Raw genomic sequence first — 16,101 nt, forward strand, 5'->3', positions numbered from 1 at the left:
AGTTTCTTCCTTCAGTGTTGCTTTATGCTGCATCGCTGTCCTAATGTCCGATTCATCTCACACTTCTGTACTGACCTCCCCAAAAGAGTAAGATTTCTATGTTTTTTTCCAAGGAAGAATGCTTTAGTCACTTATCATCTTTGGTACTCACCATTTCCCCTATTTTCAGTTTCTCCATGGGATGTAGGTCAGTGTCTCTGACCTGGAGAAGTCAGAAAGAATGGCCTGAACACACCACACAGTCTCTGTGTGCTGAAAAAATTTGGATATGGGTTCATTTATGTCAGGAGCCAGAAACTGAGATATAAAAGTGGAAGGATTTTTTTTTTAATTGGGTTTAACTACTCACTAGTATTGGTGCTGGTAACAGAAATTGCCAACATCAGTATCAGAGTGGACATCAACAGTATTAAGTCCCAAATATTTTTCTTCAGGAGTTTTCATGCTGTAACACAGCTACTTCCCACTTTCCTATTTGCCCCATCTCCTGAAAGATCTAGAAAAGGAGAAAATTTCTATTTTAATGGTAATTTTTAAACTGCGACTGTGCTCCAGCTGCTCCCATAGGAAGCTGTTGGACATTGCAGACTCAGATCATCTTAGTCATAAAATGGTTTCCACTCCAAAGAATGTGCCTGATTCCCTAGTGCCTTGCACAAATGTAACAGGTTACTTAAGATGCAAAGTGAGCAAAAACTTTTCCATTCCAATTTACAGGCTTACCTTTACTTTTAACCAATACCAGTCATCATCTAGCAGGTATCTGTTGTCATGGAAGCCAGGCCTGTAGGCCTTCTTGTGTGAATACGTTGAGCAAAATGCCTATCTGTTGAATTACTTTTTCCGAATCATTAGCCTGGTATGAACGTTAGCTGTCTAATGATCTGCAGATTTCTTGCACCATTTGCTATCACTGACATCACTTTCTTTGTTCCTTCTCCTCTTCATTTTTTAAGATAATGAATAAGTCAGCAACACAACAGGAGGCACAACTTTAGCGTAATGTTCTTGTAGAACTTGCATGTAAGAACAGACTCCAGCTCCGTGTCGTATCCCAGATGTCCTCATCACTGAGTTTTTATTTTTTCATTCTGATCCAGTGATTCAGGATGATTTTGTATTTCTTGCTATGGTTTGGGGCCAGCTAGAGTGGCCCTGTCAAGAATTCAGGACAGTTGCTCTAAGTGTGGCAATACAAAGTGTTTTCTCTCTTCCCTGGCCTACAGATGTGTTGTGACACCATCTCAGGAGCAGGATGTGAAATTAGAAGCTTGCTGGCCAGATGTAGAGGCATAGCAAGTTACTAGTGAGTCTTGTTTCTGGTGGTTCAAACTTCAGTCATCTGTTGAAGAAATTGCTGCACCTTTTCTTAGAAATATTTTGATAAGGAAACATTTGTAAACTCTGATCTTATATTTACACTTTATTCAGTCTTCCTGTAAGGTGGTAGCACTGGAACTGAGACCTGCATGCTGTACAGGATTTAATCTGTGTTTGTTCAGGTTTTTCTGGAAGATAAGTGTGGCCTGTTGCAAAGCATCATAGCAGAGATTTAGTTCTAACGGAAGTTCGGCACCTTAAGCAAAATAATCAGAAAGTTATCAGCAAAAACTAACTAAACTAAGAGTTTAAATGCCTTCCGTATCTGCTATATGTAAGCAGCCCTTGTCTGCCTCTATGTGGAGCATGAAAAACTTCTTCGATGTTGCAAAAAGCCAATGTATGCCTGTAGTTGGTAGAGTCCACTTGAACTGTTTTTTCTGTCTTAGACCATTGTGCTTTCACATAGACCATGCTCTCACTTCTATCCAAACTGTAAAGAAGACGTGGATCTTCCACTTGCAACTTCTGAATTTATTCCTCAATACAAAACCACTAATTGTTTTTTGTGCTTCACACAGACCATTTTTAATAGCAGTCTAGAAAGACCCTGAAAGTAGAAATCGGCCCTTTTCTGATGGCACAAGCAAAATAAAACATGGTTTTCTTGTGTACTTAATTGTACATACGGCAAGAATTCACTTGGTCAGTCAGCTGATGGAATGTAAGAGAATGGATAAATATAGTAACAAGCTGGTGTTCTGCTTTATTTTAACACAACCCTAAGAATTGTTTTCCGTCTGTGTGTTGTGAGAGCTCTAATATGCCCTTGAGGGAAATTAATTTAGCAGTAGAAATGCAGCTTCAGCTTTCCTATTACTTGGGCATGTACACGCCATTATACTAACGAAGTAGGGTTTCAAATTAAATCCAAATTCTTTATATAATTAAATGCTAAAGATGGACTTCAACATTTTAAAATGTTTGACTGTTGGTGTTTTCCATTTGGCAATACTCTTAAAAAATGTAGGTTAAACTCTGGAGTTCTTATCTTAGCGTGTTGCACCCTGCAACAATTAGTGGATGATGTGTAATGGTCAGATAAACAAAAGTGACTAAAATATTTGTTTAAAAAAACTGCCTTGGGAAGACAGAGAAAAAAAATAGAAAGTACACATTTCCTCAGGGAATGTAAGAGGGCTGTAAAGGCAGGATGTAGGTTTATTTGAATGGAAGAAATTGATTTTTTTCTCTCTTTTAGGCAAAATTTAAAGAGCAATATATCAGTTCTTGTATTACTAAAATTAGAAGGAAGCACTAATTAGTGAACGTGGTCGTACTTAATGCTGTATCTTATGAAGTTCCAAATAAGAAAAAAAAATATTAGATGATATAAAAATATAGAAAATTAGCCTGAACCATAATCTGATTGCAATATAATTCTAGACATTTGTATAAATCTTTTCAGGATCTACTGTAAATTTAAAAGGCTTCTTGTTTATATAGTTCCTTAGTCAAAGCGTACTTTGTTTATAAATTATTTACTTCTTACCAAACTGCTTCAGCAAGCAAAAAAATAATGTGTTAGTATGATATCCTGGCAGTTTGGATTGTGCCACTTTGCAAGTACTCATTCTACATGAAATTAAAACATACCACCTCATTTTTATTTTCATATCTGCAAAGGTATCAGCTTCACTAAACCCAAGGTTTTATCGAAACATGTTAACTAGTATTTTGAAGGTATACATATGCAAATTCTCGACAATTTCTTTGTTTGTATGCAAAGAAATTCTTTTAGGGGCATAGAAATTTTTCCTATCAACTCTTTTTCCTGTGTCCAGGGACTCCATTCCGCAAATTCCCAAGTATTTATACTGAAGTGAATAAAAATCAGAATCTTCAATTTTAGGTCCTAAAAATGTGAATGGCACCCAGCATCAGAATTTTTAGTATCAGGATTTAACTGTAGCCATTAATGCTTACATGATGCCAAAAAATCTTTCAGGATCGGGGGTTCACTTAATCTATAAATTAGCCGGTGTGGCTGCGCAGAGATTGAGCTACTGCTAGTCCAACGATAAACTGTAGGCTGGGTTTGATCAGAGCACTGAATTCTGTGTTTGACTTCCCTTGCGGAGTTTGTTGAGCAAGCTCTCTCTGTTTCTAAAGTTAAGGGACGGATTTTTTATGCTCTTCTGCAATCAGGCATTGACAAAAGCAGATACGCTTACAGCTTTGTTTGAGATATGCGCTTTGTAAGACAATCTATCTTGTTCTGATTTTACTCCATTAATCTTGTATTTAGAAGACCAGACAAACCTACAGAATTCTTTGGGTTTAATTACATTCTGCATTGCAAAGGGGAAGTGAAAAAGAAGACGAGCTTAACTGTACATTTTAGCATGGGAAAGCATTGCTTATGTTTGTCAAAGGTGTGTTATTTGCCATCAAGCTCGAAGGAATTTATCTGAGCACATCAGAAAAAAATGTATGACAAGCAGGTCACATTATATAAATTGATATGGTTCCATCTGTATTCCCTGTATACTCAACACTCCTCCAGGCAACTGGGGGCATCGGAGCCCTGAGTATGAGAGGAAATACACAATTTTACCTAAAAATTCTATGAGTACTCTGATTTTAAGCCACAAATGATGTTGTCTGTGTGTAACTTTTAGTATTAGTAGACAGTAGCCTTATGAACAAAGTGCAATACTTGCAAAGGGCTAAATTATGGAAACAAGCGGTGTGTGTTTGCACATCGCTGCAAAATGTGCACTGTTTTAAAACTGACTTTTATAGCACTGGGATCCTATTACCTCTCTGAATTATAATGTTGGTATAATTTTATAGCCATTTATTATACATTATAAAACAGGATTTGGGATTTCGTGAGAACCAAAAGGAGGAGAGGGGGAATTGTAAATCACATAAAATAGCAGTATGTTGTTTCACATGGCAGAAGTAACCTAAAACACCTTTACAAAGCTATACAAGTTCTGGATTACTGAAAGAAAAAAAAATACATTGCCCTTGGTTACAGAGATAATTTAGTCTGCAATTTCCCATGATGTCATGAGAATGTGCTTCAGTGTTCAATGTTTGCTTTGTGTCTTGCATATAATTTTTGGGTTTTATTTGTTTGTATTCTGAGTGTGAAGACATTCCTAAATTACTGATGCTCAGCTTAAAATTGTATTCTTTTGAAAATAACTTCTAAAATTGTGAGATTTCATCATATTGTACAGTCTGAATGAGATCATACAACATGATGAGCTCCAACTTAATGTGGAGAGCTCACACAAGCAGAAGGTTATGTAGGGAAAGATTACATTAAAGGTTTGTTGTTCAGTTATGCAAAGGGTTTAAACAATCAAACTAAAAACTCCACTCATATTTCTTCTCTCCATCTGCACAGTGGGGACAGCAGAATACAGGTTGCCAAGTATGGGTAGCTTGCCATCTTACACCATTTTTTTTCTCTTGAGTAATGATATACATGTCATTTTCCCATCTTTCTCAGTGCTTTTGTCTTATGCTCAGAGTCCAGAATTAAGTGAAAAACAGAAACAATCCAGTCTGTTGGACCAGAGGCTGTTTGGTTGTTTCCCTCTTCAGCTGACTTCTGAGACAAACTCAGGTTTAGAGACATCAGTTGAAAGGGGCTTGAGCCAGTCAGGTAAGACCTGAAACAGAATTGCTTCTAATTGGATCCCAGTGGGAGGAAACTGGTCTTAAGCAGTCAATTACAGAAGATTTGGATTGTGTTTTTTTCTTTACATTACAAGCCTGATAAAAAATCTAGTTACATGATTAAGAGCAAAATGCAGATAACTTTGTAACTAGCTGAGCCCTGGAAGCGCTACAGATTTTCTCAGGAGACTTGCAATTATTCCCATGAATAAGTGCATCGACTGAGAGAGCTCACACTGGTAACGGTTGTGGAACAAAAGCACTTGGGGTTTCCTCCGTGTGACTGTTTCCACTCTAGTTGGGAGGTGGGAAATTGTGACTCTCCCTTTCTGAGTGCTTGAGAAGAGAATTTGGCTGTTAAGCATTGTGAGAGGGATGGATACCCACCTAGTCGTGTTTGCATGGCTGTTGGAAGATGTTGGCTCAGTTTCTAGTAATACCTAAGTGACAGTACTCAGTGACGGATTTAGGAGCTGTTAAGCACATGATATTCAGCCTGTAATCCACCCTACTGATACCAGATCCAAGGAGAAGGAGGTTTCTCAGGATGGAGTCCAGGGTAGTCAGTTTACTGTGGAGGGAGTCACCACCGTAGCTGATGTGCTGTCAGCTGCATTTGTCTTGTCTAGCTTGAGGGAGATGGTTACCAGCATTCATTCATGACCCACAGTCCAGAAAACTCTTTTGAAGAATGTTCTTTCTTTCAGAGGAGGAGATAAAACAGTTAGAGAACTTTTATGTTATTGAAAGTCACAGAATAAATTACAATTCTGTCAGAGCTGAAATGAGGAGTGGTGGTTTCCCTCCTTCCATACCCACACTGCAGCTTCTCAACTGGCTGGTGGAACCATGCTCCCATATGGGCTCTTGCCAAGCCCTATCACCTTAAATCCTTTTCCCAAGAGTTGCTGGAATCCAGCAAAGAGCCCTAAAACCAGGCCAAAGAGAGTTTGACCCCCAGGTAAAGGCGGGTGTCTCCAACTCTTTCCCAACTCTTCCACTTCCTAAGTGAGTGTTTCATGTAAAAGCAGACTTTTGCAAAGGGAGCATTGCCCCATCACTTTCCAGTGGCATTTCTAACAGCACCAGCCACCACTGCATCTGCAAGGAACCAGATGTTAGTTTTGTTATTCATGGGCTTTGGGGAATGTTATTTTAGATTTAGATCTCTGCATTTCAAGTAACACTGTAGTCCCACAGCAGATTAAACTGGCATAAGCTTGTGCTGCTTTTGAAGAGCTTTTCCTACCTCCTGGCAGAGACTTTTCTAGAGAGAATATCCCACGTTATGCTGGCTAGAACCACTCCTAAAAAGTGTAGATCTATTTAAAGTGCCTAAAGGCTTGATTATTTATGGCTTGAGGTTTGTACTACTGCTCTTCATGTGACGGGCATAATACTACTTTTATCCCACTCTGTCTTCGCTGAAGTCTCATTAAGGGCCTGGACTCTCCCATACTCCTACAGCAGGAAGATCAAGAGAGCTCCACTAACAGCTGCTTGCTTAGCACTACTAGGATATCATTAAAACAGCATTGATTTTGATATGAAACGGAGTCTACAGAGGAAACAGAGGAGTTAGATCAATAATCCTGTATGTAGTGAGTCTTAAGATCTCTCAGCTGTGCCATCATTTTGCTAAGCAGATATTGGAGGAGTTAAGGGACATGAAAAGCAACCTTATTAGACCTTGTTGCTCCCCCGACACCAGGGGTGTCCTGGAGCAAGTGTAATTCAGGGTAATTTCAGGCCAGGTAGGGTTTATTGTGGGGCGAGGAGATGTGATCTCTGCAGGAGAACTCTGGGCCACAGAAAAGCAGGGTATACTTCTTATCCAGACATAGTAGCAAATAGGAAAGACTCTCTTTGCCTAGTGCAGTTTTTCAGCGCCGTTTTATTATAGCATCAGTGCAAGAGTGATGGGAATGCCAGGGAGAAGGTAGAGATTCACGAGGTAACTGAAGGAAGCTAACTGTCAGCAGCAATTGCACTGTGTTTTTTTTTAAAACTCTGGAAAAAAGCAATTATGTTTTTTTGTCATCTGCTACTCAAATATTATTTCACGTAAAAAAAGTATTTCCATCATAGAAGGGGGTGAAATTAGCACAAGTTAAGCAGCTGTGGGAAAACAAAAGCCCAATTGTGCAGTTTTTAAGACTGCAGTATTTATCCATGCATCCTTTTGTTTCACTTAAATCACAAAAGGGAAATCTCTGCCAACATATATTGTTCTTCCTTTGTTTCCTGTCAAATATTGGTTTGGCAAATGTGAAGTAAATTTAAGTCCTTTTTTAAAAACATTTTTGCGGAATTACTGGTTTTAGAACCAGAGCGTTTCTTCTTTCACTCAGTTTAAAATGACTGAGCTTTAATTTGCTCTGTGTTGCACTTTATTTATTTTTCAGTCTTGGGCCATGTATTTTTGATATTAAAAAACAATAAAAATTTTGTTAATGTATTTTTAACAAGAAATTAACCATGAATCTACGATGTTTTTATAAAAATACAAGTTCCATAAAACAACAAATAAATATTTAGAGCAGAAATCTTATTATGTTGAAAAAACTATAGCTTTTGAAATTATTTATGATTTGGTAAATTCAGTACTTTAATTGAAGTATTGAAGGACAGCACAGTTTAAAATGGAAAATGAATAAGTAGGAGACAAAGTTCTTGACATTGCATTTTCTTATTTACAAAATCTGCATTAGTTTAATTGATATGGGTCTTAAAAAATTACCGTAATCTAATTAAAATAAGTCTAAAACTGTTTAATAAGCTTGGTTAAAACGAAAAGAGCTCACAGAAAAGTTGAAATCAGTTTAACTTAATTGCCAGAGATACATTTTTCACCACACTAAGGCAATGCAGTATAGAGGGCAGCCTGAGAAGCCCCTTGTCTCTAGAGAGGCTGAACTCGCACAAGCAGAAGACGCCAACAGAAGCCATACGCGAGTGTTTTCCTGCTTTAAACAGTAGCTCTTCAACCCCTCAGGCTTACAGACCCAGTTCTTCTGCATCGCTAATAGTATTTACATTTGTTCTTTTCTGACTTTATCCCCCTCTGACTTTGGGAACTCATGTCCTACAGACAATCCTCTTGTTCCTAAATGAGCTAACAAAGATTTCATCTTCACCTTGGCTTTAGCGTTAAGCTTATAATCCTAATACTGTTGTATGTAGTTTAGCTTCATAATTTTTAGATGCCAATTTCAATGCTTTAAACAAAGAACAGCTACTCTACCCCAGCACAGAGTCCCTTCACATCTTGTGGACTATATTGGAAAACAAAGGCCTTTTTACTTTTATTTGTCCAAACTCTTTATTCCAAATCACATCTGGAAAGAGGAAGCCTGCAGTAACTGGAAGACAAAGCACATGGCAGTAAAAAGGGGAACGAGATGTCTGTGCTCTGAAGTTCTGAACACCATGGTGTGAAATCCCTGCAGAAGCGCTTTGTCAGTCTCCTCCCAGAGTCCCCAGTTCCTTTTAAGAGACTTTCTTACATCCTGCTTTTTTGTTTCTATATCCATAGGTAAAAGTAAAAGCTGACCCCTGCTCTAACAGCATGAGTACAGCCTCACCTTGAGTTGCGAATGTATCTTTTAATCAAGCTTCAGTTTCGCCTACAGGAGATGTGCAGGATCTGGGTAGTTCTGCATGCTGTAAAGCTGTTGTATCCTCCCAGGAGCCGGTAGGACTCCTGGGAGTCTGGCAGGCTTAAACACTGCTGAGCATAGCGATACCTGTGCTGAAGAGAAAGTGTAGATCAGTGTTGCCTACACATCCTATCACAGAGATGAGTACCGCACAGTGCTGCACAGGTCTTGCAGGTGCGGAAAAATAAAGCTTAAAACCTTTGCACTAAGCACAGGGTGTCTCCAAAAACTCAGTTTGTGTTTGACTGAGGAGCAAAAGCAGTGCCAGGCCTCCTCCAAGGTGGTGGGCTGTCAGGCAGCACAAATAAGAGTTCTGTTCCCCAACTGGTTTCTGTGTTTTCGTGTGCATTCGAAGGAAAGCTTAAAAGAGATTTTTGCATGTAGATGATGTTCCTGTGCAATCTGATTTGATTCTGCCCTCTGGGGGCAGTTTGTGGGCCAGCACAACAGATTTAGATAAGCGACTTCCACTGCCAGTTCCTTGCACAGAACAAAAACCCGTTTCTTACTACAATCAGGTGATTTTCTTCTTCTTAAGATAAAAAAATCACAGAAAACAAAATTCCACTGTGCAGACCATTGTGAAACTCTCACTGTCTCCCTGTAGCTGAGGAGAACTCCAGAATTCAGAGGACTGTGGCCATAACTCATAAAAAAAAACTCTGCAGTCTGTTCCCACTAAAAGCGTTTCAGTGCTACATCAAAAACATACAGACCTGGGCTCTCTGAAATTCCTCTTAAGAATTTTGCTGTTACGTGATATGAAAAAAAGTCTTAAAATCTTTGTGTCTGCATCTGAGTTGATTCTGCCTGCAGAACCGAGAGCACTTCCAATAGACTTCAGATATGTAGGGAGTCATTCTCAGTACAAATCATATCACTCCAAATGTTTCAAATATTTTCATTAAATGAAAAGCATGTGCAATAGCAATGTATATTAATGCCTAAAAGTCTATGAAAATAATTGAGTTAAAGTACTAAGAAGTGTGTGCTTGCACTTGAAACTTTAAAGAAAGACTGAGCTACTCATTCGCTAAGCACTAGCTCTTGAGTTTTATTAATGCACTAAACCAGCTTTGGACAGTGTAACTTTTTTTCTGAAAATTGAGAAGGAATATTTTTTTCTCAAGTTATTCAAGTAATGAGTTAATGAATAGTTTGTTTCTGGTTACTGGGTTTTAGAATGAGCAAATCTTACTGTTTTGCACTTCCAATATTCTTTGTTTGTGTGGAAAAAACCCTTTTCTGCTTTTTCCTTTCCCACTGAATGATCAGTTCAGTAGCTACAGAAAATGTTTCTTCACTTAGATTGCAAAAATATCCTTTGATAAATTTACTCTTCTCGTGGTAAATCCCGATTATTTGACTTTTGTGTTTTTTCTAGTTTCAAAATGCTTTTGTGCAATTTTCATAGATACAGTTGAATAAAAATTTCATGGAATAATCTAAATCATCACTAGCCTAGGTGCATTAACTTTTTTTCCTAATTAAGAACACAACAGAATATGAAGTGTCATTACCAAAGTCAATTCATTGCTGAATTAAATATTCTTAGAACATCTTGATTAGTAAAAAGCAGTTATAATTGTTAAATTACCTTTAGCAGCGAACTTTATTAAGTATCACAGGTGAGAAAGCAATTTTTCTTCAAAAGAGCACAAATGGAAAACAAAATTAAAATAGATCATTTAAACCAAGGCTTTCTCCTTGTCGTTAAGCCCATCCTGCCTGGTGCATTACTGTTGTACATTCAGGGATGCTCAAGACAATAGACGTTCCGTGTGGGAAGCAGCCAGGTTCCAAAATGTTAACTGAAATAAAAACAAAAGTGAGCAAGGATTTTCTAAATTGCAGCTTGGCTATTGCTAAAAAAACAAAAAGCAAAAAAGCACAATTTGCTACTGAACTGGAATTTCAGCGTTTTAAAAGAAGCATATTTTAATCTAGCTCACGCAGAACAGGTAAAACCAGGTTTCTGTTGATTTGCTTGTCTGTCTCACAGGGCTTATACTTGCTAATAAACCCCAGAGCAGGGTGCACCAATACTCAGATGACCACGATTGAATTGAAATCTCATGCAATCCCAAAATCTAGTATATGTTATTGCAGAGACAGCAGCCTTTGAATTAAAAACTACTTAAAACTATCTCAAAAAAAAAGGAAGAAAAATAAGCTCATTCTTTACTTGGGAAGTGCAGTTCAGCTACCACAAACTTGCAAGCCATGTGCTTAACTGGTCTCCTGTAGCTTTGTCAGGTCGCATTTTTGTTGAAACCAGATGGTGGTTAAGCTACATAGCAAAGAACCTTCCTTTGATCTTTGTAAATGAATGTATACGTACAAACTATGCATTTTCATATAGCTGCACACTGTATGTTGAATCAATTCAACTCCAACCTTTTCCCCTAGGTTAGCAACCCCCCAAACTTCAGGAGCTGAAGGTGCTCCCATCTTCTTTAATGTGTATTTGCCTCCCATCTTGTTTCTGCTCTCCAAAAGCTTGAGATGCAGGACAGAGGAGCGCTGAGCTCCCAGGGCCCCAGGAGCAGCGAGGCCAGGGGGCTGTGGCCAAGGCAGGGACCAGGCATGCTCTCGGGGACCAGTTTGGACTCCTGGGGACCGCATGGCCAAGCAGAGGGATGTGGTACTTGTGCTTGTTCTTGCCAGAGCTGCTGCTGCTCCAGTCCCAGCACCTCTTGCACTTTTGCTCAGCATCTCGCACGCTCGGGCAGCAGATGGGGACCAGCAGCTGCTCTATTGCATGGGGGCTGTAGGAGTCTGCAGCAGCGCTAGAGCAAGCGATGCCATGGAGGGGGTGACTGCAAACTGGGCTTGCAGCCACCATCCTCCTCCTTCTGAGAGCCTTTTCAGCCACCCTACGAGCCCAGTTTCACCCTTATCACCACTTCTGTTCTCCGCAGTGCTCTGGAGTGGCTTAGGAGTCACCGATGACTCCTTAGGGGCAGTGGTCTCACAGCTGAGACCTGCTGCCCCAGATCATAATTGCTGGAAACCCTCAATTCCTCATCCTAAGCACTGACTGCGCTTCAGGGCTGGGGTGCGTATGATATGAAGGATCAGACCTTGGTTTTGGTGTACTGTCTGTTGGAAGGGAGCTGGAAAGATGGAAAATGGATGTCTTGTTCTTGTAGTTGTAATTACATGAAGGAAAAAGGTATTGCATGCAACTTTCTTACTTAAATTTTGGGTTGTTGCTCTAATATACATGAGCCCAGTCTAGTCAGTGAATGAATTGTGTTTCTTATAGTTTATCCTACAGGAGGAAAGACAACAAAAATAGATGCATTAAGAATATCCTTGCTTTAGAGTAAAGCAAGCTTGGACTTCACAACAAAGAAATATTTTGTTTATATGCAAACTAATCAAATATTTGATACCAGTATGAAGGCAATGGTATGCTTATCTATTCAGAGATGTGCCCTCATCCAGGCTATGTTTAACTGAAAAATGCTTTTACAGTATGTATTTGTATTTGATGGGCTAAGGCCTTTCATTTTATATTCTTTACAAGAATTAGCGTGGAAAATATGTTTTCCCATTTATTGAGCTACCTGCCCATGCTAGTTGTCCATTTGCATAAAGAATATTTCCACTACTTCATAGATTTTTGGGTTGTTGTGGGGTTTTTTTAAACACTGTCCTTTTAAAAGAATGCAGTGCTTTTTGTATGTTGCTCAATAGAAAAACATATTCCTTACCGGGGCCCCCACAGCGCGATCCACAGAACCCAGTGACTTGAAAAAAATGCATGAGGACAGGTCTTCAGGGGTTGTCAGCTACCGTATCTCCCTTAGCCGTGATCATTTTTATCAGCAGAGGACCTGCCCTAGGAGGATTACACAGAGGCAGCTGTAGGGATGCTCAGCGTGGCACAGGAGGCTCTGGCGCAGGCAGATCTCCGTTCCCAGGATATGGCCTGTAACAGCAACAGAAAGACACTACTGCATCTCTGCAGCCATCCCGTGGGTCTGGGGGAGCTCCAGCTGCAGCCCCTCAAATCAAAGCACTGACTGCGACTGTCAGTCCTTTGCTGTCACTATCACAAAGTTGACTTTTAAAATGAGAAAGAGCTTCCAACTCTGGCACTAATGGAAATACTGAATACTTTTAATATATATATATATATTTGGAAAGTATTTGAAGAAAGTGTTCTGTCTTTTTTTATACAACTTTTAGCCAAATAGAAGTATTCTGATTATTACTTCTGTGGATACTTGTCCACCTGTAAATAAACTCATATTCGGGTACATGAACCTGAAGGAAAAAAAAATAATACAGACTGTTCACTGGCTATGCGCTTTGCTAGCTTGTGGTTCCTTTGTACATAAGAGGTAACTGTTTAAATGTTGGGTGGGTGGGGGTTTTTTATTTAACTGTTGTTCCTCTAAAGAAAGAAGAAGAAAAAAAACTTTTGACTTTGTTTTCTCTTTTCTGAGTTAATACAAAGATTTTCTAACTTTATACTGCAGAAATGGATAAATACCTGGTGCTATGTGAATTCGAGTCAAACTGGCCATAGCAGACATACCAGCTAGAATGCACTTTTCCTGTGGCACACAGTGTATTTTCTCAGAAGGAACTTTCAAAGGACCATCAGATGTTTACATTTCTTCTTGTTGCCCCAGATAGTTTTGAATATTTAAATAACTTCCAGAAAATAGAGAAAGTCATGATCCATCACTGATGTGACAAATCCTTACATTTAGGTATCTACAACAGGTTTGTACAAATACCATTTTAGAGATAGTTGAAATACTGGGCTTTCATACTTCGTAATGCTTTGATGTGACAATAAATATGCTGTTGCTATCTAGTCTAACCTCATTGTAGACCTGTAACTTCCTGTTTATGGTTATGTCATTAATTGCACTGGCTTGAATTCAGCCAAATACTGACTGTTCAGCTGAAATATTCTGACTGTTATGATGTCCACAAAACATTTAATTAAATGCACTTGTATCTGACTACCACAGAGTATGTCAAATTATTCATGTAATAAAACTCTTGAGTATAATAACTTCTGCTACGTGTTTATGTGAACTTCAGTTCTTTTACAGCCATGAATGTCAGGCGATCAACCAAGGACCAGCTCGAGTCAGTGACAGCTTTTGCATTGACCTCATTACAAACAGGACTGAATTCCTCCCCTTCAATCAGAAGGCAGATATTTAGACGCGGTTACATGAGCCAAGACACAAAGGACAGGGATGTGGCCCTTGAATAGTAAGGTTTGACCCTGTGAATTTTAAGTGCAGCCTTTAAATAGTGACTATAGTTTCCTGCTTCCAGGTTTGTGCTATAAAACTGGTCTTCCCGATGCATTAAACTAGCAACACTTTTCCTGTCCCGCTTCTGCCTGGCAGTAGAGGAGCCACCTCCCTGTGCACACTGGAACACTCCTGACAGGCAAACCTTCACTGGAACAAGATGTGCCTTCCTCATGGTAAAGCTAATGAAGGGACTGCTTCAAATGTGCGGGTTGGAGAGAGATTCCTGAAACAGGGAGTAGTTTATTAAAAAAAAAAAAAAGTATTAACTAGTACCATTTCTGTCCAAGTTCTTAAGTCCCTTTCTAGCTTTGTTAGGCCATATTTAGATTTCCCTTTAGCTAATGCATTCCTACCCACTGCCACAAAGCCAACTCCAATATAAATAGCAAGGCTATTAAATTTAATGAGTGGTATAATCACTCCTCTTCACTTTGCATTTTTCTCCCCTCAAGCAACACCTCACCACAACACACATCCTGACACAGCTCTCCATCTCTAGTAAAGAGGATCTCTAAACTAATTTGTTCTCTAAACCACAGTCAAAACAGCTCAGGCAGAGACCTTGCCCTGACACCCAACAACACGGGTCCTCACTAACAGTCAGGCTTGTCCAAACGGCCCTTTCCTGAATATGCATGCCATCCCATGGACATGAGGCACTGCTGCAGTGAGCAGCACTGCTTGTAGCTTCTGTTGGAGGCGTTTGTTACGTTCATAGTCCCACTCCTGCCAGACGGACCCAAAGCTGTCTTACTTGTGTCATCAGAGTTGGTAATCCTACAGCCGAGTCCTCTAGATATAAAAAGGAAGGGATTTGAAGTCATATAATTAAGGAATTATTAAATAATAATAATAATTAAATAAGGAAGTGGTTTAGTGATATTTCAGATTAAGTTCCACTAAGTAAATACCACTTTAAGAGATAATAATCTCTGCTGTGATTGATGTTTCTGAAAACAGGCATACAGACCATCATAATTCTCTTTATGCAAACAACATGTTTTCTGCTTTCATACAGGCTTTGTCTCTTTTTGAGACAGTTCTGAACAATTTTAAGAAGTTACTGCCGTAGGTGCATTTGGTTTAGAAATATTTCACATCTTCATGTACTCCCTTTAGAAAATTTTGAGAGATTCCTTCTCTGCCTGCATCAGTGACTTCCTGTAACCTCATTTCTTCTATCGAAGATAATACACTAAATTAAAATTTGGGCTTCAGACACTCGTGGCTGCAAGAAAACAATTTTTGTTGCAGTACCCGGTACATTTTGTGCCTCAGATGTTGCCGTTGTCGTTTTGTGCCAGTATGTTTGAGAACTTTTCTCCAAACGTGCTGTTACAGGATCAACCTGGTATAATCTTACTTCTTCTGTGAAGTCCTAGTGGAAACCTGCTGCCCTAAAAGTAACTTCTTAGCAATGAAAATACCACTTGGAGACCAGCAACATTATTTTTGTGCCCCTTAATTAAACATGTTATTTTCTAGTTTATTTGTTTAAACTGCCAACTTTTTTCTCCCTCTCCCACCCACTCTTTTGTATGATGCCAAGAAAAATATTTAGAGTATAAAAATTGCCATATTGGCTTGAAGACTAAGCTACATTTCTCTTAATGATTAACAAAATAAAAAGCAAATATTATGCTAAGATTTATGTTCTAAATTTATTGTAGCTTCAGAGAGGAGTAAAAGAGAAAAGACTTGGCAGCTTCCTGAATTCTGTTTTCCTGCTTTATCCCCAGGTGATGCCATCATGAGCAGATCTACCTTTTCTTTCTTTTTCAATTTTTGTGGAAGAAGAGTTTGCATAAATATTTGTTTCAATACAAGGCAATTTCTCATTACTCTTCATCTCAGCTTTGCTTTATAGTCACTATAGCAGCGTCCTACTCTAACCTTCATTGATTTTGTGCCATGTTTTAAAAACAAAACAAAACTCACAGACAGGGAGACAGGGAGGAATCCCTACCAAGGACTGGCTTAAATGGCCAAACCTGTTTTTAAGTAAGCAACGTTATGGCACAGCTCTAAGTGTCTCGCTCTGACTGCACAAATCTCGCTGATCCATGAATCTTAAACTTCAGTATTTTACAGAAGTATGTGAACATACCCTTTTGGCTGCTAGAAGCAGACATACC

The 16,101-nt window shown here is 39.1% G+C and overlaps 1 protein-coding gene across 1 annotated transcript in view; it reads left to right on the forward strand.

Moving 5' to 3' along the window:
• The window catches only part of ZNF704 (zinc finger protein 704), a 105,406-nt gene extending 91,746 nt beyond the window's left edge, over positions 1 to 13,660 (forward strand). The window contains exon 10 of the transcript XR_008448419.1: positions 3 to 13,660. The gene's annotated coding sequence lies outside the window, so the exon portion shown is untranslated. The remainder of the gene's footprint in view (positions 1 to 2) is intronic.
• Positions 13,661 to 16,101: the final 2,441 nt, after the last annotated feature.

This window comes from Cuculus canorus, chromosome 2 (assembly GCF_017976375.1).
Source record: "Cuculus canorus isolate bCucCan1 chromosome 2, bCucCan1.pri, whole genome shotgun sequence".
NCBI classification, from domain to species: Eukaryota; Metazoa; Chordata; class Aves; order Cuculiformes; family Cuculidae; genus Cuculus; species Cuculus canorus.